This window comes from Oryctolagus cuniculus, chromosome 2 (genome assembly GCF_964237555.1).
Source record: "Oryctolagus cuniculus chromosome 2, mOryCun1.1, whole genome shotgun sequence".
NCBI classification, from domain to species: Eukaryota; Metazoa; Chordata; class Mammalia; order Lagomorpha; family Leporidae; genus Oryctolagus; species Oryctolagus cuniculus.
Genome location: NC_091433.1, coordinates 27,336,218 through 27,357,966, shown reverse-complemented (window position 1 = coordinate 27,357,966; position 21,749 = coordinate 27,336,218). Strand labels below are relative to the sequence as shown.

The 21,749-nt window shown below is 35.3% G+C and overlaps 1 long non-coding RNA gene across 1 annotated transcript; it reads left to right on the top strand.

Moving 5' to 3' along the window:
• Positions 1-13,664: 13,664 nt before the first annotated feature.
• LOC127490359 (uncharacterized) lies at positions 13,665-20,293 on the top strand. The gene is made up of 3 exons (XR_007918339.1): positions 13,665-14,044; positions 16,841-16,901; positions 20,198-20,293. It is a non-coding gene; the product is annotated as an uncharacterized lncRNA (long non-coding RNA).
• Positions 20,294-21,749: the final 1,456 nt, after the last annotated feature.

The following is a 21,749-nucleotide window of genomic DNA, read 5'->3' as shown; positions in this document are numbered from 1 at the left end:
CCAGGGGACGGTGAGGGAATAAAATAGCAGCTGTGGAAGATCTCTGTTTCTCTCTAGATCTTTCAATCTTTCGAAAAACATTTAATCAATTTGTTCTGAAGAATTATGAAGGAGTAGTTAATCAATAGAAGATTAACTACTTTTCTTTTTCAATAAACATATCTGAGGGGTACAAGTTTATCTTACAAAACTTTGTCGTTGTTCATTTTCCTCACACATGGAGTAAAGCCGGAACAATAGTCCCTGTTTGTGTATTTCTCCGCATAAGCACATTTCTTTGGCTTGAATTTGCAGATATGTCAAGTCTTTAAAACATCAAATGATATAAAAGGCAGATCAGCAATCAAGACAAATCTTTCCTTCAACAAAAACAAACACAAGTGTCATTTTCTAGAACTTCCTCAGGAATTCAAGGTCAAATAGGGTGTCTTTAATTGTTAAGTGCTGTCAAATATAATCAAATAAAAGTGTGTCAAAATTACAGTAACATACTTTAGATAAAAGCAAGATTAATCTCCCCAGAGGAAAGTAGGTTGTCGAGTGAACTGTTTTTTTCACAGAAAGGAAGAAGTGATGGTTTGCATTACTAGCATATATTCCTCCAATTCTTACTGTTTTCATATTCTTCTTTTGAACGATCTTCACCAGGTGTTTCCATCCTCTTTGCCTCCAAAGCCTTATGTTACAAGCACTCACTTTGACTCTAAAAACAGTGGAAAACTGGCTGCTCCTATAAGAGATAATTGTTCTACCAGGGAGAAAAAAGCTAAGGGGCATAGGTAAATAGTGAATGAATTACAAATCACTGGATTAATAACACATTGCTACATGAATCCCAATACCAGAAAAATGATTCACATAATAAGAATTAATGTGTATGTTTTGATTTCTTTCGTTACCAGTAGAAGTCAGAATCTGTTTTCAAAAGTTAATGTTAGTTAACAGATTAGAAAAATCATTTATACCTAGATCTTCATGTTATACTCATATCTTTTTACTTATGAATCTAATAATTTCAATGTCCCCCAAATACATCCTTTTTTGAGGAGACTCTGATTATATTTAGAACAAGTCAAATACTTAAGTCATACTAGCACATGGAAAATTTGTAAAGTGAATTTTCTATATATTTAAAATTTTTGATTTTCCTTCTAAGTATTAAGCAAACTTGTAATAAAAACAAGCAAACTCTTAATGAACACTTAAATGTTTCTTTAAATCTAATTAATTAAAATAATCAAAAAATAATAGCTCATTGCCTGAAATTATACTGTTCCTAGTTTGTAAAAGTGCATATTTTTTTATTTTAAAATCCCTCAAGTAAATATGACATTTTGTTTTATTTTAATATAATTTATAAAGTACAGAAAGATTGCCAACATACTCTCGTCTACTCTTAAATTTACCAGCTATGTATATATTGTATCCTAATTGCTTATATTCTTCCTTTTACTATAGATTATTTTCTGAACTAGCTAAGACTAAGCTGGAGATATTATGACCCTTGCATCTAAACTCATCAAATTGTACATGATCATAGTACAATGATTAAAGTCAGAAAAATTAACACTGATTCAATATTATTATTTAATCCAAAATTCACATTCAAATGGCATTTATCATTTCTATCACTTATTTTTTTTGTTTACAATATCCAGTTGAAGGTCACATACTACATTAATTTGTCATATATATTGCAACATATTTTATTCTAGAGTTATGGAATTTTTCTTCTTTTTTTATTTTATTTTTTTATTTTTTATTTTTTTTAACTTTTATTTAATGAATATAAATTTCCAAATTACGATTTATGGATTACAATGGCTTCCCCCACATACCGTCCCTCCCACCCACTACCCTCCCCTTTCCCACTCCCTCTCCCCTTCGAATTTTTCTTCTTTTTAAATTTCTTTAATTATTTTCATATTGTTTGAAAGGCTGAGACAAGAAGAAAGAGGCACAGACAAGACAGAGAGAGAATGCTAAAGAACTTCTATCTGCTGGTTCACTCCACAAATGCCACTAACAGTCAGGGATGTTCTTGAAATACAAGAACCAGGAAGTCACAGTTCTCTCATACGGATGGCAGGGACTCAATACTCGGACACTGCTGCCTCCTAGGGTGTGCATTAGCAGGAAGTTGCGTTGACAGCAATGTAGATAGGACTCTAGGTAGGCAAGTTGTGAACATCCTAAGCAGTGACTTAACTGCTGATTTACACACTAAGCCAAAAACATGTCCCTTTTGTCTTCTGTAATCTTGATATTTCCAGTTCTATCAGCTGTGATTTTATGTTTTTAACATAAAGTAGTACATATTATTACTGTGTTCTTCATAAACAATACATTTTATCTTCATTAAACTAACACTTTCTGTCCTATTTTTAACGAATTTTTCATGTCAAATAGTTACAGAATTTGCATCTTTCAAAATACAATATGGTTTTCTTAAGATTCTACATTAGTTTTTTTATTAAGAACCTGATTTTCTTTGAGGACTTGGGCAAATCTATAAATACAGTTAAGGGGGCAGCGCTGTGTCATAGTAGGTTAAACATCGGCCTGCAGCACCGGAATCCCACATGGGTGCCAGTTTGAGTCTTGGCTGCCCTTCTCATTCAGCTCCCTGCTGATGGCCTGGGAAAGCAGAAGATGGCCTGAGTACTTGGGCCCCTGCACGCATGTGGGAGATCCAGAAGAAGCTCCTGGATCCTGGATCCTGGATCCTGGCTTCAGATCAACCCAGCTCTGGCAGTTGTAGCCATTTGAGGAGTGAACCAGCTAATGGAAGACCTCTCTCTGTCTCTCCCTCTTTCTATCTGTAACTCTTCCTCTCAATAAATAAATCTTTAAAAAAATGTTGTTGAAAATCCTGTATGCGTTAATTCAGTTATCTTGGTCATTGTGGATCTCTTTCATCTTGACTATATTTTTCCTTAATTATGGGTCATATTTTCTTATTTTTCTATGTGGATTAGCATTTTATTCTACAGAGGTACTTTTGTGGAAATATTGAATTAAAAGAAATTTATTTTGACACTTTTTTAAGTCATTGCATTGTTTTTCATAATTGACATTTTCATGAACTTTTAAAAAACTCCTTACATGTATGGATTACAAAATTTTCTGCACTAAAATAAATATATCTTTTAATTTCATTTTCCAGGAAATTTTTGAGGTACTCTTGTATACATACATTGTACATGATTCATTTGAAAGATTCTGCGTTCCACTGTCTTTCTCTGAAGAATCGTTATTTTATTGATCTAGCAGACAAGTAATTGATGGAACTCAATTGACTCTCAGAGGTAAATAATTAAAACAGCTTCCTTCTTCAGCCTTCCAACTGTTCCTTCTCTCTGGGAACTGTAGAGCCACCTCAATGCAGATACACTTCATAGGTGGAATTTTTATGCAGTTTTGAGGGTTTATTTTTCAGTAGGTTTCTATTTGCAACATTCTTGCACCTGTTGTCAGATGCTCTATTAGCCTCAGATTCTATTAACTCCTCAAGCAAATAAGACTACATGCATCTCTGTACTTGAGTTACAACTACACCACACAATGTAGACTTGGAAGTGCCCAATGATGCTTAGAAGCCATTTAAGTTCAAGTCTTACTCAGTTCATTTCTCCTTGTTTTCAGGGCCAGTTTTGTGGTTTCAGCTAATTAAACCACCACTTGAGATGGCAGAATCTCATGTCAGACTGCTGTTCAAGATTTGGCTACTCTGCTTTTGATCTAGTTTCTTGCCAATGTGCCTGTGAAGCAGCAGAAGATGGTCCAAGTACTTGGGCCCGTCACATGTGGGAGAACATGATGGAGTTCTTGGCTCCTGACCGTGGACTGGCCTAGACACAGCTGTTGTGATCATTTGGAAATTGAACCATTGATGGAGGATCTCCTTTGTTCTCTCTCTCTCCCTATTTCTCTGTCACTCTTTAAGAAGCTAAATCTTAAAAAAAAATCAAATATCTTTTTTTTCTGCTTTTGTTTTTCCTTCAGTGATATCAAGTTTATAACTTTTAGTCTGAAGTTAATAACTGCCATGTGACGATTACTTCAATAAGATTAACTTCATCATTACCACTAATGTGAACTCAATGACAACTTAAATTAGATTCTAGTGTTATATAATTAAACAATATGTCATATTCCCTTAAATATTGAGACCATTTTCATTAATAAACATAAATACATTATTATAAACTTAAAAACAATGATGTATGGGTTTGGATTACTTTTCAATTTCTGTATTTACATTTTAGTTTTCATGTGTTTATAAGATACCCTCTAGGGAAAATTAATTTGTCATCTTTGGCAAGCTAAGAATTCTATTCAACACTAATTGAGCTCCCCACATAATGTTTTATTTATGACAGCACAAAAGTTAAAACCATGCTATGATTTTGTATCCACCAAAGACTAAGAACTCAAGAAATTGATGTACTTATATCCACAGTGATTCTTTCCAAACCATAAATATTCTGTTCATGTGCACAAAGCTACACAATCCTATTTCCTGTCTCCAGGTTTAAGAAATATCCTTACAAACTTATTTTTCTTAGAATTATACCTGAATCTACATTCCAACACATACCCACATTTTTAAATATCATTTTAAGTCTGATGCAGTGCCTCATTATTTATTAAATATTTTCTCTAATTGGAAATGTTAAATTTAAATTTAAAATTGTTATTTTTCTTTATTTTAAACTGAATTTCAATATATTTAATTAGCTTTTAAATATCTCTCTGAGAGGCTCCTTTGCTGGACTCTAAAGAGATTGAAAAGGTATCATATATAGGTATCATATATCATATATCTCATATACATATGAGAGAATGTATATAAATATATAAACCTTTAATAATAATTTCTATCATTTCATAAGCATTTATAAGATATGTATATGTTTTCAAATAAGTTAGTAGTTTTCTTTGCAACAGGGAGGCACTACTATTATGCAAAGATAAAATAGTTCATAGATATAGTAAAATAACAAATATTAACATTAAGTTGTGTTCCAGCTAGGATGGAGGTGCCGAATCTGAGAATGTAGCAGGTCTGATGACGAAAAAGATGTTTCCCTGCTGAAGGGACAGGATCATAATCAGAATATCCTTTCAGATGTCCAGGCATAGGACAGCCATATAGAGGATATATTACATACAGAGTACAATGTTGAGAACTGTTTTCTTGATGATGTTTGATATCCAATTGCTGTAATTAGGGGACCCAGAAGAAGCTGATGGTTCTGGGTTTCCATCTGGCCCAGTCTTGCTCATTTGGTCATCCGGGGTGTGAAACAGCAGATAGAAGACCTTTCTTCTCTCCCTCACTCATACTGCAGCTCTTTCAAAAAAAAAAAAAAAAAGTCAAAAAACAAATATAAGTCCTGAAAGTTTGCCTAAATGCAGGGGAGAGTTAAATGTCCCCAAATAGCCATGTTTTATGACCATAAATTATGATGACATCAATGACAACGTTTGGAGCATATATGCATACACCTAAGTATAAAATGCTGAAACACCAATACTTATAAACATGTTTAAATAGAAAAATGGTTAAAATACCTTGTTAAGTAAAATTAGAGTGAAAAGTAAACAAATTTTTAATTCAGTGTTTTTGAATTCTTAATCTATTTTTTAAAACATTAGTGCCATTGAACACTGGGTACAATGAAAATATTGAAGTAAACTTGTTCCTTAATTGCAACTGAAAGTAATCAATTTAAATGTAAGGAGAAGGCAGTAAGTAGACACAATGTCTACAGTCTCATGAAAGGGCATGCATTTGCTATGTAAATGGATGCATTGTTAAAGCATACCGTTTAAATTATGCTATGCGTTTAATTATAATCTGTATATAATTAAAATGTTAGATATGTTACATTTATTGATTATATTTAATATAGTTATAGAATGTAGGTTTCTTAATTTTTAAATATATGTATATAATGCTTTGTTATTCAGTTTGCAGTATGCTATATATTTTATTGCATCAACTTTTATCAGATGTGATTTTTAACTTTGAAATAGTCATGTAGTTAAGGACTACACATTGACTTTCAATATGTGTTGGTATAGTATTATTCCTTCATATTCTAGTTTATAATATTTCAAAGTGCTGCAAATATATTGGGTCTGTAAATATATGTTTCAGGAATTGTATAAAAACATGTTGCAGGAAGTAATGAATTGATATATCAATGGTTTTCTGAGGTATGAGGTATATTTCTTTCAACCACAATACACTTATTTCTAACTACTAATAATTAAATCACCAGGGCCAGTGCTGTGGTGCAGCGGGTTAACGCCCTGGCCTGAAGCTCCAGCATCCCATATTGGCGCCGGTTCTAGTCCCAGCTGCTCCTCTTGCAATCCAGCTCTCTGATTTGGCCTGGGACAGCAGCAGAGAATGGCCCAAGTCCTTGGAGCCCTGCACCCATGTGGGAGACCTGGAAGAAACTCCTGGCTCCTGGCTTCAGATTGGTGCAGCTCTGGTCATTCCGGCCATCTGGGGAATGAACCAGTGGATGGAAGACCTCTCTCTCTCTCTCTCTCTCTCTCTACTTCTCTCTGTAACTCTGCCTGTCAAACAAATAAAATAAATCTTTAAAAATAATAATAATAATTAAATCAGCATCCAATTTTTTTAAGGCCTATCTTAACTGGAAATTTTTATGTGAAAATTTTTCTTGACTTTCATACAATGTATCACTTCTTTTTAACTCCATCACATTTTGTAGCTTTTATCTCTCTTAATGGACAGATAACAGTGGATGTGTTATTGTGTACAACACGGTTGTTTTATGGCATGGTTGAACTAGGTAAATAGTATAGATTATCATGAAGGATTTTCATTTTTGTGGTGAGAGCATACAACTGTAGTAACCTTTCTTCAAAGAGATATCTTGAAATGTATTCCTCCTCTGTCACTATAATTATGAGTCATTTGACCAGCCTGTCCCCATTTCTCATTTCCCACTAACCATGTCAGCCTTTGGTAACTACTGTTATACTCTCTACATTTATGACGTCTAAGATTGAGAATATGTTTTTTTTTGTTGTTGTTGTTCTATTTAATACCATTGGTTGAACTCTGTAATTAATACACAATTATTCTTAGGCAGAAAAGTGCCTAAAGAAAAGATCACAGAAAAGTGATCTTTGTTAAACATGAGAGTGGGAATAAGAGAAGGAGGAGATATACAGGTTGGCACATGCTCACTCGAACTTATGTCCAATGGTAGAGCTAGAAATGTGCCAGGGGATTCCAGTTCAATCCTATCAAGGAGGCATGTACCAATGCCAGCTCACTTGTTAAAGTGATAAGTTTAAGTACATAACTGATCAAAAAGATAGGTTAAGTGTTGAAGAGATTTCACAAATAACACCAGTGTCTGCAAATAATGAAAGATAGAATTAAAAGGGAGAGAATGATCCTGTGGGGGAAGCAGGACACACAGCAGACTCATAGAATGGCAAATGCCCTAAACAGCACTCCAGTCTCAGAATCAACCCTTTGGGCATTCAGATCTGGCTAAAAGGCCCATGAGAGTCTCACAGGCATGGAAAGCCAAGACACTGTGGCAAAAACAACCTGAATGAAAGATCTCAGTGAACAAGATCCCAGCAGAAAGAACGGGCTTTCAAAGAAGGAGGCACCTTTCTCTGAAAGGAGGAAGGAACCTCCACTGTGATATGGCCTTGACTAAGTAAGTTCAGAGTTGGTGAACTCAAGGGGCTTCCATAGCCTTGACAGCTTATGACAAGAGTCTCAGGTGATTACTGACACCATAAACAAGAGTGTCAATTGTTAAATCAACAACGGGAGTCACTGTGCACCTGCTCCCCACGTAGGATCTCTGTCCTTAATGTGTTGTACTATGGAAATTAATGGTAAAACTACTAGTCGAACAGTACTCTATATCTTGTGCGATTGTGTGAGTGCAGTTTGTTGAAATCTTTGCTTAGTATATACTAAGTTGCTTCTGTATATAAAGATAATTGAAAATGAATCTTGATGAAGAGTGGGATGGGAGAGGGAGTGGGAGATGGGATGGCTGCGGTTGGGAGGGATGTTATGGGGAAAAAGCCACAACAAGGCAAAAGTTGCACTTTGTAAATATACATTTATTAAATAAAAAATAAGACTGGCAAAAAAAGAGAGTGTGGTATCAATTTTGGGGGACTATTACACATAAATGGAATCATATGATATTTATCTAATGTGCCTTATCTAATTTTGATGTCTTAAGTGTTTCAGATGTCCTTGAATTGTTTCAGCCCAAAGTATATTTACCACTCTCTTTATAGGGACTTGACTTACTCAAGTAAAGATTCACTAGAAACATTAAATTACCTCAGAGTGCTCCACTATGTTGGTGGAAAGTGGAATTAAAAATAAGTTAATAGTGGAGCAAAACATTGTTTAAATCCCCTCATAGTTTTCATAATATTCATTTTTCATGAACTTTCTGAACAACCCTCCTATTCTCAGTTTAGTTTTTTCCCATTCTATCCTAATCTGTCTCTAAGTGGACTGCATTGTACATGTTTCTATAGAAACAGGCCTTATAGATGATTCATAGGTTTAAGGCAAGAGTCAATCCCTTATGTTCATTTTTGTGGATGTCCCAGTGGCATTTGAAAGGATTACCACTTCTCATCTTGCCCTCGACAAGCACTGTATTCTATTTTCTGTGGAACTACACATTCCTTTTTATCCCACTATCCCTCCTCAGTCTCTTTTGGCCACATTAATTCCCTCAGTAGCCACCAACATTCTACCTCCATATCCTCTTCTTTGTGTCTATTCCTAGCAAGTATCTTCAGCATACAATGTCCAAATCACTGAATGCAATCACTATCTATGCAGCTGTGTAATTAAAACCTGGTATCATTTTTGATGCCCCTCTGTTATCCACATCTTCAAAATTCAAAATATTCAAAGTTCAAAATTCAAAATTCAAAAATTCAAAGTATTTCTAATATGACAGCTCATATTTGACACATTCTGGCCACAGCTCCACTTCCAGTGCAGCCTTCTCTAGACTAACTTAATTCTTACTCATACATTCCAGAAAACCTGCTTTTTTGTTTAATATTTTGTGCATTTTTCATTCTTCTTTGAGAATTATTAGTTAATACAGTTTTCTTGTGGTTGTCAGCCATATTATGTTTGAATATATGTGGCTAACTCTCTTTTCAAATGCCTTAAAAACCTAATATTGGTTTTATTTTCTGATTTTTCACATGCTTATCATTTTTCTAATAAACCTATGTATTATTATTACAGACAGAAATTTTACCTGTTTTCCTCATCTTTTTTATTCTTTATGCCAGGAAAAGTAGCAAATGTTTGATAACTGTTGGTTGGCTAAAGAAAAATGAGTGAGCAATAAATTAGAGGTGGAAAATTGGTAGAAATTTTTGAGATTGAGAAATTTCCATCTCAGAAAAAAATATCTAAATCAAGCATTTATTGTAGAACATTTAGTAGTGAGTGTTTATTTCCTTGGAGAATAATAAAGTAAATACATGTTTAATTAAAATTGGAAATATATATCCAAGACAAGTGCTTGAAAAATGGTTGTTGAATAAATGTATTTCTTTTAGATGCTTTTTCTTCCTGTGTGCAACCCTGTTGTGAAGCCATACATCCCCATAAGTTGTATTGTTTCTTTCTCCCTTTTGTGGGACTTCACTTTGTTAATTGCTTAATTTCCCCAATCTCTTGAAAACTTCCTCTTGTTTGACATCTTACTTTTGTTTACAAACATTTTCAAACATTCTGAAAACATAATTAAGTCTTCCTTCTCCTTGAATACACTTTCTGTACTACTTCCTGCAAGTTACTAAGCTTCTGGAAAGAAGTATTATATAATATTTCCATTTTCATCATTCACAGTCAGCTCCATTTAATCAATTTCTCTGATATCTCCTGTCTGCTTAAATCTCAGTCACTTCATTGTCAAGTCCAATGTGTTCTCTCTGTCCATCCTACTTCTAGCTCTGCAGTATTCAAAACCATCCATCCATGTCTTGCTATGTGTAGCTTATTCCTCCACTGAGGATTTAAAAATCTCTCTTCTCTTCGGCTTCTTTGTGTATTACTTTTACTGTTATTGATTTTTGTCACCAAATTAACACATTTCATATCTCCTCTGTGCCTCCCTGGACATCGCAGTGTTTTCTTAATGTATTTATTTTCTGTTCCATCACTTTCTGAGTTCGTATGGCATCAACTTTCACAGCTAAGGTTAATATCCAAAGGGCTGACTTTTTAAACTTAAATTTTTGTTTCTCACCTCATTGAAGTACTTTATATGCAAACTTCCAATCCTTGAGGGGATACCTTTTCTTGGATGGATGAACATCAGATTAAGCATTCAAATTGTCATACACATTTTTTTCTGTAGCTCTGCTAATTAAAAATATCACTTTTCTTTGAGAAATCTTTAGGAATTCAATATTTATTTCCCCAGGAAAAACAACTATGTTTAATAAAATTTTAACATAATTTCCAATAGCAAATCATATATGTCTTAAGCATTAATCACATCAATGACTAAGTAGACTGTAAGAAATTTGCAGGTATTGAGGACTTGATTTCAACCTCAATTAGTTTCCAACATTATTTTATGCCATTGCCAACAGGGAGTGAGTTTCCTGAAGTGGAACATGCCTAATTATTTCTGCTTCATCTTTGATGTCCACATAATTTTGCGACAGTGAGGTCTATGGATTCTACACTATTTTAGTATTTTAGAATCATTTGAACTTAAGATAATATCAATAGAATCCTCTAATGATCGAAACCAGGAAATGGGAAGCATATCTTAATATAGTTCAGTCCTAAATTGCGAATGAAATCAAGATATCAAAGTGTCTGAATTAAGTCAGTTACTTATCTGATTTCATGTTACTGTCATTTACATAAAATATGTGGAAATATATTTTTCATATATATGTACATAACGGGATACATATTTTTGTTATTATATGTGAGGATAATATACAGAACTTACACCAACGTGTCAATTTAAACATTTTTATTTATTTGAGATACATATAAGCAAACAGAATACGAGGGTTCCCACCAATTGGTTCATGTTTAAAATACAATTGGTTGTTTAATGCAAAAATAATAATACTCTGGTCCCACTCTTATTACTGTATATACATATTGACCTACATTCATTGCATAATTATGATCTGCCAGGACCGGAACCAGGAACCAAGAACCCAGTCCAGGTGTTCTACATGAGTGGCAGAATCCCAAGTACTTGTGTCATCTCTGTTTTCTTCTGGAGTCTGTATTGAGATCAAGCTGGAGTCAGGAGATAGAACTGAGAATCAAACCCAGACACTTTAATTGGTGTGTGTGTGTGTGTGTGTGTGTGTGTGTCTGTACCATTAAGCTAAATGCTCACTCTTAATGTGTCTACCATGACAGATGAATAGGGATAAGAGAAAATGAAAAGAAGATTAAAATCTGTGAGACATTGGCCATTTACTTTCACCTTTTGCACTGTCCCATGGGGTGTCTCGTATTTTCCTGCATAGATGAATCACATTTGTTTTGCTTTCATAAAAATGTCCTTGGGGTTATACTAAACATCAACTACCCATTAGGGAAAAGAAAAGATCTTTGGAACCAGGAAACAGGTCTTAATATAGTTCATTTCTTCCCATGCTTAACATGGTAATGAGGCTTTCTCAGTGGTAATACTTCAGACTATTTTCTTATAAGTTCAATAAACTCTGGTTGCTTTGCCCTTCTTTAGGACCTTTCTACACTAATAACATTAGCACAAAAAAACATTAATTTGCTCATTGAAAATTAAATGAAACAGGTTGAGTTATATGCTGAGCATCAAAAACATGCATTAGAAGCATTAGAAGCTTTCATTGCATGAATCAATCTGTCACCACCTGAATGATAACTACCTGTAGGCTGACACACAAAATCTCTTTCAAAAATGTAAGTGACTATTTATTCATTTATCAGTTCTTATTATTAATCAGAGGTGCTCATTGATTTTGCCTTTAGGTGAATTTACAAAAAGAAATCAGCTTTAATCACTCCTCTTCCCAATTAATCCTCTCATGTCATTCAGACAAAACATTGAATAAGCAGGCTGACTTTCTGCCTTGAATCATAGTTCAAGGTTCAGACTGTTCTATAGCTCAAGCTATTTCAAAGCTATAGAATCATCAGTATAAGCAACTCTGCCTCACTGTAGCACATATTTAAATTAATTTTGTCTTGTTTTTAGCAGTAAAAATAGCTTTCAACACCAGCAGTGATTTCATGTTGAGATGGTAGGTATTTTTTGGGTGTTAAGATTAGAGAAGTACTACCATATCATGAAAACAATTGTAAATGACTGCCAATATTTACTGAAAACTTACTGTAGGCAAAATTCTTTTGTAAGCTTCTTTCAAGCTTAAGTAGTTTAATATTTACAGTGAGTTTGCGACACAATATTATCTTCATCTTAAAAATGAGATACTGAGGCTCTTGTGCTCTCTTTGCAAATCAATTTTCTAAATATTTAATGCAATGTATCTCAGGGCAAAACTTTGGAAACTCTTCCTTAGTGTTTTCCATTTGGTTGTAATTCTTGGAGTCCACCATAAAGCAATTGCTTGTGATCCTGGCATCTCATAGAGGCACCAGTTGAAGTCCCAGCAGTTCTGCGTCTGATCCAGCTCCCTACTAATGATCCTTGGAAAACATTGGAAGATAGCTCAAGCACTTGTCCCCTGCTACCCATGTGAGAAACCTGGGGGTGGGGGGTGGTTCCAGGATCTTGAATCAGGTCTGGCTCAGACTTGATCCATGCCTGGCTGTTAGGGCCATTTGGGAAGTGAACCAGATTATGGAAGCTCTCATACTCCCTGTCTTTAGCGCTCTCTCTCTCTCTCTCTCTCTGACACTCTTTAAAGTAAATAAAAATAGATCTTAAAAAAATTTAAAAAATGGAATTTAAAAATTATGCATTACACATGCACATGTTGCATTCTGTTAGAATATTGATGTTTAGGTAATTAAGTGAATAAAAAATAATCTCTCTGCATTTTTAAACATACATACTTGCATACTCCTAAGCATAATAAGTACTGTGTCAAAGGTACGTTACCATTGATATTTTGCCAAAAAACATTACCTGAATACTAAGCAGTGTGATTCTTTTTCCTCAGCTAACTTGGAAATTAGTTCATGCTCATTATTTTATCTTTTAGTAATAAGGGAATCTTCAAATATTTGTGAAGGCAAACATTTTACTTGGTCTTTATAGAAAATGTAAACTATATCAGTCACATAAGAAACTCAACTTCAGAGATGCTCACTTAAATTCTCATATACAAAAAAGCCATGTTAGCCATGTAATAAGATACATTTTTAGATATAGTTAGATATAATACTTTGGGGTCATCACCCTGTTGGTTTTGCTCTTTTATTGTTCCTCTGTCTTGGACTCAACTTCATCTCAAGCACTTCTAACTTATCTCTTGTTTTCCAGGACCCACGAGAGACAGTTTCCCTCCCACTGGGGTGGTTCGGACACAACCCAGAACTGAAAGGACTGTGGATTCTCTGGTGAGCACAGGAAATGCAGGACAATGGAAACTGACTTCCAGCCTGAAGTGTCACCTTTGTAAGTTGTAGGACCCCTTTTCCAGAGCCACATCCTGGCTATCTTATTACTCTCTCTGTTTGCCTTCATCACCTTCACATGAATCCTTTTCAGATGCCTGAGCTCCCTAAAACCCAAACAAGCTCTTCATCTCTCCACCTGCTAAGCCAGCCTGCCAAAGCTTACATGTTTGCACTGGCTTCTTCAAGGAACTCCATGTGTAACTACAGCACAAATGGAAGCACTAGTGACAAAGAAGGGAAAGAAGAAAGAGGTGGAGAAATCACCTCTGTTCTCTAGGAAGGAAAGTCCTGTTGGTAGGCCCTGGTTCCAAGCGAGTGCAGCAGAGGAACCCCTGAGAATTCACACACAGGCACAGGACTCTGCTGTAGGTAGGTCGAAATTCAAGGTTTGTTTTCTCTTCCTTTCTTCCTCCCTCCCTCCCTTCCTTCCTTCTGTCATTCCTTCCTTCCTTCCTTCCTTCCTTCCTTCCTTCCTTCCTTCCTTCCTTCCTTCCTTCCTTTTCTTTCTTGCTTTCTATTAATATAGAGAACAGATTTCATGTAGTTCTTATTTATATACCAACTGAACTGCGTCCTTTCTACTTTTTACTTGTTGAATTTTTTTAAAGATTTATTTATTTATTTTCAAGGTAGAGTTACATAGAGCAGGAGAGGCAGAAAGAAAGACCTTCCATCCACTGGGTCACTCCCCAAATGGCCCCAACAGCTGGAACTGAGTTGACCTGAACCCAGAAGCCAGGTGCCTCTTCCAGGTCTCCCACGCAGGTGCTCAGGCCCAAAGACTTGGGCGATCTTCCACTGCTTTCCCTGGCCATTGGCAGAGAACAATATCAGAAGAGGAGCAGCCAGATCATGAACTGGCACCCATATGAGATGCCAGCGCTGCAGGCAGAAGCTTAGCTTACTATGGACAGTGCTGGCCCCTATTTGTTGAACTCTTTAATCACTGGAGCAGTAAACCTGTAACTAAAAACGTAAAATGTTATTGCAAAAAATAATAAAGAGAAAGAAAGAAAGAAAGAAAGAAAGAAAGAAAGAAAGAAAGAAAGAAAGAAAGAAAGAAAGAAAGGAAGAAAGGAAGGAAGGAAGGAAGGAGGGGGGAGGGAGGGAGGAAGTGAGGGAGAGAGGGAGGAAGAAGAATAAGGGAAGGAAGGAGGTATCATTATATTCTTAGATATAATATAAACCATCTTTAACAGTTCATTCCTGGGGTCCGTATTGTGGCACAGCAGGTAAAGCCACTGCTTGCAGTGCCGCCGTTCCATATGGTCTCCAGTTCAAGTTCAGGCTGCTCCACTTCCTGTCCAGCTCTCTGCTATGGCCTGGGAAAGCAGTAGAAGGTGGCCCAAGTCCTTGGGCCCCTGCACATGTGGGACACCCGGAAGAAGCTTCTGGCTTCTGGCTTCTGGCTTCAGGTCAGCCCAGCTCCATCTATTGCGGCCATCTAGGGAGTGAACTAGCGAATGAAAGATGTTTCTCTATTTCTCTCTCTCTCTCGCTCTCTCTCTCTCTGTAACTCTTCCTTTCAAATAAATAAATAAATCTTAAAAAAAACAAGCAAACAAACAAAAAAACAGTTCATTCCTATGGTTTCAAGACTTTCTCTAATAACAACTTTTATGTTATAGGAGTAACATAAAAATCTTTCAATTTAGACCTGCATGGTTAGAAACTCTTCACTATCTCTCTACTAATTCTTGGATAAACCTTATGCTGAAGTCCCATTAATCCTCTCTGACATTATACCCCATTAGGACTCCTTAAAACAGTTTGCTTTATTTGTTTTATATTCCCAAAGCAGTTAAACCTCTGATGATTAATTTCATGCATCAATTTGACTGGAGGACAGGGTGCCCAGGTACTTGGTCAAATATTATTCTGAATCTTTCTGCAAGGCTGATTTGGGTGAAATTGACATTTTATGCAATCTCCTCCCATAATATGAGTGGACCTCATTAAACTAGTTAAAAATCCGAACAGAACAAAGAAATCTAGCCTCACTTGCAGTTAAAAAAAGAAAAAAATAAACAGTCTTCAGAAGACTGCTTCTGAGCTTCATCTGCACCATTGGTTTCCTAGGCGTATGGACGGGCAGCCTTCAGACCTCCAGTTTGCTACAGACTCTTCTTCGTCTAGACACCACTGAACCAAATGCAGATTTGAACTTGCTCGTCTCTATAACTGCATGGGCCAATTCCTTATTATACATCTCTGTTCCTAGTCTCTTTTTACCTAGATAATCCTGACTAGTAAAATCCCTTTTCATCACTGTTGTGCAAAATATTCTTACAATATTTGCTATCATCCGGTGACATGATTGAACTAGTTCTCCTTCTTGATTGACAATTAATCTTGACTTAGATTCTTTGCTTACACATAAACCCTGGAATTTTGTCTTGTCAGTATTATTTCCTAGAGAATTTATATGAACACCATGTCTCCTAAATATATCAGGTGTGGTCTAGAAATAACAATGACAACTCAGATAAACTTATTCTATCACATACTAATGTTGAAGTTCCCTTTTTCAATATATGAAGATTAAGGATTTATCTGGACATATCTTTCTCTTCTATAGCTGATTTTTTAATAAAATATTTTTTTTATTCCTTCATTTCCTTTTCCTATTTTGATTCTATTTTCTATCTGTATTTTTTTTTTTTTTTGGACAGGTAGAGTTAGACAGTGAGAGAGAGAGAGAGAGAAAGCTCTTCCTTTTTCCATTGGTTCACCCCCCAAATGGCTGCCGCAGCCTGTGCACTGCGCCAATCTGAAGCCAGGAGCCAGGTGCTTCCTCCTGGTCTCCCATGAGGGTGCAGGGCCCAAGCACCTGGGCCATCCTCCACTGCCTTCCCGGGCCACAGCAGAGAGCTGGACTGGAAGAGGGGCAGCCGGGACAGAATCCAGCACCCCGGCCGGGACTAGAACCTGGGGTGTGGGCTCTGCAGGTGGAGGATTAGCCTAGTGAACCGGGATGCCGGCCTGTATGTGTTTTCAGTAGCTATCAATTATCTTTAAATTTTACTAGAATTAATAAAGTGTTAATCATTAGCTCCACATTCACCCCATGTAATAAAACAATAAGCAAATTTCATTCCCTTTACACTTTTCCATCTTTGAAGTTACTGTGTCCCTCACTTTTCCTTGTAATTTGTCTTCCTTTAGGCCTCATGCAAAATTGGATATCAAGATAAAGAATTAGCACCAACAATACTATTTGTCAAATGTAAGCACCAACTAGAGACACTAGAAATAGTTCTTGATTTTTTCATAAATTTTAATTGTGAGTAACTTTATTAATCTCATTTAATATATTTGAAAAGACTCAGAAATTTCAATATTCTTTAAGTAACATCTATGTTAACAAATTCTACCTAACTTGAAAAGCATGGCAGATAAAAAAAGCTAAGATACTCCCTGATCTGAGCATCACAATGAATGATGGAGAAACCATTCAGACATTAGATTTGTCTAGATTTTTTACTCAAATTTTTATTGGACTGTTTTTTTATTTCTTTTAATTTCAGATGTACTTTGCTTTGCTTTCAGTCAAATTTTGAGACACAATTTGAATTTGGAAAAGCAAGTCAGATATTCAGGAACTGAGACAAATTTAAGAAGAGAAAAAAAATCTATGAAACATACATATATCAATAAAATGTATTTTCTCTTCTAGCAAAAAAGAAAGTAAAACTCATGAAGCCAATTCTGGAAAGCATACATTAAACAAAACCTTCCAATTATGAATATAAAGTCTATTAAATGTGGGTAGTGCTGCACTATTATCAATTTAATATATGTGTTCATATTTGCACTACTGAATAATAAAATCACAGAACTTAGTAGAACTAGAGCAAGTATGGATATTAAATTACTATTGATGCAATTAAATTATATACAATCCATTTCATAGATTAAATTTTTTAAAATTTTATTTAAGTCATACAAGTTTCATATATTTCATATATACAGATTTAGGAACATAGTGGTACTTCCTCCCCTACCTCCCTCCCACCCATGCTCCAAGACTTCTTTTACCTACCTCTTGGATTCACTCTTTTATTTTTTATTGTTTTTGACAGGCAGAGTTAGTGAGAGAGACAGAGAGAAAGGTCTTCCTTACATAGGTTCACCCCTCAAATGGCCACTATGACTGGCGCGCTGCATGATCCAAAGCCAGGAGCCAGGTGCTTCCTCCTAGTCTCCCATGTGGGTGCAGGGCCCAAGGACTCGGGCCATCCTCCACTGCACTCCCGGGCCACAGCAGAGAGCTGGACTGGAAGAGGAGCAATCGGGACAGACTCCAATGCCCCGACCGAGACTAGAACCTGGTGCGCTGGCGCCGCAGGCGGAGGATTAGCCTAGTGAGCCACGGTGCTGGCATTGGATTCACTCTAAATTTTTACAATGATCTATTTTCAGTATACTTAGTGATTCTATAGTTAAACCTACTCTAAGTAAAAGAGTTCAACAAATAGTTTAAAGAGAAAAACAAAACAAAACAAAATAAAACACTGTTCTTCAACAGAAAAGACGAGGGCTATGAAAGAATCATCAATTCTCAAAATGTCTATTTCCTCCAATACATGACATTTCAGGCACTCTACCTCAGACCAGGAAGGGACTGGCTTATTTCGCTAAGTGTAATGGTTCCCAGTTATGACCATCCTGTTGTACAAGACAGGATTTCTTTTCTTTTTTACAGCTGGGTAGTATTCCATAGTATGTATATGTATGTGTGTGTGTGTGTGTGTGTGTATACAATTTCTTTACTCAATCAACAGTTGATGGACATCTGGGTTGACTTCATATCTTAGCTATTGTGAATTGTGCTGCAATGAACATGAGGGTACAGATAACTTTCATATACTGATTGCTTTAGGTTTGGGTAAATTATTTCAGCGACATAAAAAAATCAAGAAGGTGAATGACATGGGTAGAGATTTTTTGTTTTTGCTGATTAACTCCTTTGAAATCTTCGATATTCAGAGGCTGTGTTTCATGAAAGTAGTATTGACTGAAGAAATGTTTCACATAAAAAGAGAAATGCCAAAGAAAAGATAGCTGAAAGTGCATCAGAAAAGCTAGGTTGTTTGAGGTTTTTCGGTTACCAGATCCCTGAAAATATTACATTTTTATGTAGTAAGTGCTGGTAATATTGGAGAGCAGGGCCACTTATAAACTGATACTCAATAAAAATAATTGGATTTGGATTTGTTATGTTGTCTTTCATATATGCCAGAACAATATTTCTCTTATGTTTTTTCCACACCAAATAGCTATATTCCCAAATTTTATACAGAAGTTACAGGGCATTAAACTTACATTAATGACTATATGAATTTAGCACACATTCTTTTGACTGTAAATGAGGCATTCCTAATACATTTGCAAAATTCATAAATAATGTCCTATATCAACAAGGAATGAAATTCATTTTAGCTATGACCTTTGATGCTTCCTGCGCACTAACATTCTAGATGGTACCATGATTGTATATTTCAATCTTATTAATAATTTAGGTCAATAACTGTTTACTTCAAAATGTATTTTATAGAATAAAATATTTATCAGAGTAACAATTTGCATGTTGATTTAGATTAAGTTTCATTTGGTAGATACATTTCTCACAGAATTATCTAGATGATGAAAGAAATTGTTCTCAAGCAGAAGTAGAGTCTGGGCTGAAGAAACACTGCATGTAATCCAAAGTTATAAAAATAATATAGTACCAAGTTCTGGGTCAATAAAATAGGTTCCAATTTTCCTGATTTTTCTAATATGAGCTATAACCTCATCTGAAATGTGTCTGTATAAATGTTAGTCTAGACGCCTGTTTGATGAACACAACCCCATTGAATTATATCATAACCTGTTGTTAAAATCCTATAGTAATTTATTTATTAAATATGAATTATGTGTATGTGAATGCATTTCTGTTGTAAGCCTATACATAAAACATGTACTCATAAAAATCATCATTAAAAACGGGAATTTTCTTTTCATTATATTTCTTATTGCATACTCTATTCAACTATTTCTATGCTGCTGATTTCATGTTGTCTGTACATGATCACCTGCCACCACTGACTGAAAACTGTGTTGACATAAGTCTATGTGGTTGTTATGTCTGTTGGCATCCTCTTGTGGAGGTTAACTAGTCAGTTGATTGTCAAAGCTTATCATCAGTGGCCCTAAAAATAAATATAATGACCTATCAGCACACAGCCTTTCCATTGCAAGTGACACAGTGATTTGAATTGCTCCAAGGTACTCTGTATTTTTAAAAAATGTTCTATATATATGTATTTTAAAGAAGTTGGCAGTGTAAATCCCTGTGGTGCTTCCTCTGGCAACAAACCAAGAAACAACCTTAAGTATTGAAACACTGAGAGCTGTTGACAGGTCACTTCAAAGAAGCTCCAGGGACTTTAAAAAATGATATGGTAACTTTTCTTCTAGATTCTGAAAGCATGCTAAAAACAAAATGTGCTGTCCTATTCTATGATTTTTATTGTGCAGGTAGAACAGAACACAAAGGAAAGAGAATCTAAACATCGCACGATGAAATGTATTATGTAGAGCAGCTGGAAACATTATTTCCAGGACTTTTTGAAGACTACCTCAGGTAAGATTGCCTTATGGACAATGAACATTCCAAAATTGCTCGATGAGCAATCACAGGCACGGTGCGTTATTCATATGGCACATATAGGGCTGATACAGCTTTAAAAGTGTCAACTCAATTATAGAATTACAAACTATGATTACAAAGTACGAGAAGGAGGTCTGAGGAAACTGTAAAGGAAAGGGTATTGACTGGAGATGCTAATTAAATAAAATGAGTTGAAAGGTTTTTCAGTTAGGTTGAGGCTTTAGAAGCAAAAAGATGACCCAGAAAAAAAAAACGTATATGAGTGCTTGTGTTTGTGGTGTGGATATAGTAACTGAAGTCGGAAAAAGCTGTCTAGTTAAGCCTGCAGTTGTGAATTCTTGGCATGATCATGCCACTGAATGTAGGTCAATATGCATTCACAGTAATAAGGGCAAGAGTGGTACAACATTATTATTTTTCCATTAAGCAACCAACTCCCTTTAAATTATTTTAAATTAGAAATATTAAAACATTTTTAATAATAAAATGTTTATTAAAATAATATACCTCTTTAATAATAATTTAAAAATACCTCTATTTACCATATCCAGTTCACTTTTTGGTGTAGATAAACATTTCTGTCTGGATGTATTTTCCTTTGCCTTGAAGGATTTCCTTCAGCAAAAGCACGAACCTGTATAAAAAAAAAAGTGGGAATATGGTAGTGTCCAATTTTTATATTAAGCCCAATATGACATGACATTACTGAAAGGAGGATGGTGGGACCAGTTGAGTGGCACAGCAGGTGAAGCCACTTTATCAGAATCCTGGCTACTCTGCTTCCAGTTCCCTGCTAATGTGCCTGTAATGAGGCAGATGATGACTCAAATACTTGAACCCCTGTCACCCTATCATATGAGGGACCCAGATGGAGTTCCTGGCTCCTGGATTCAACCTGGCGAAGCTTTGATTGTTCCAACCCTTGGGGAGTGAATCCGTAGATGGATGGGGTCTATTTCTCCTTATCTTCTCCCCAAACTTCATTCTGATTTTGAAAAGATCCACTTAATGTTATTTCAAAAACAGAGTGTTAAGACAGGGATAAGGAAGAAAATGAAAGATGAAAGTAATTTAAAGACATATACCATAAAAGATAATTATAAATTTGTAACACAAAAGTATATATTAGTAATCAAATAATGAGATGCAATGAAATCATAAAAAGCACTGATCTAATTTGAAAAAATCTATAATAAAAGCACAAATGACAAAGCATAGATCACTGAAATAAGCAGACAGATAACACAGGATATTTCACATTTGAAAATATTTTTATTTTATTCTAAAAGAGATAAGAGGGCCTTGAATTGTTTTCAGCAAAGAGATAATGCCATATAATTTAATTTATCAAAATTTATAAAGAAATAATTATGTGTGAGAAAAATTAAAATCTGGTGGGTGCTAGAAAGAATACAAAGC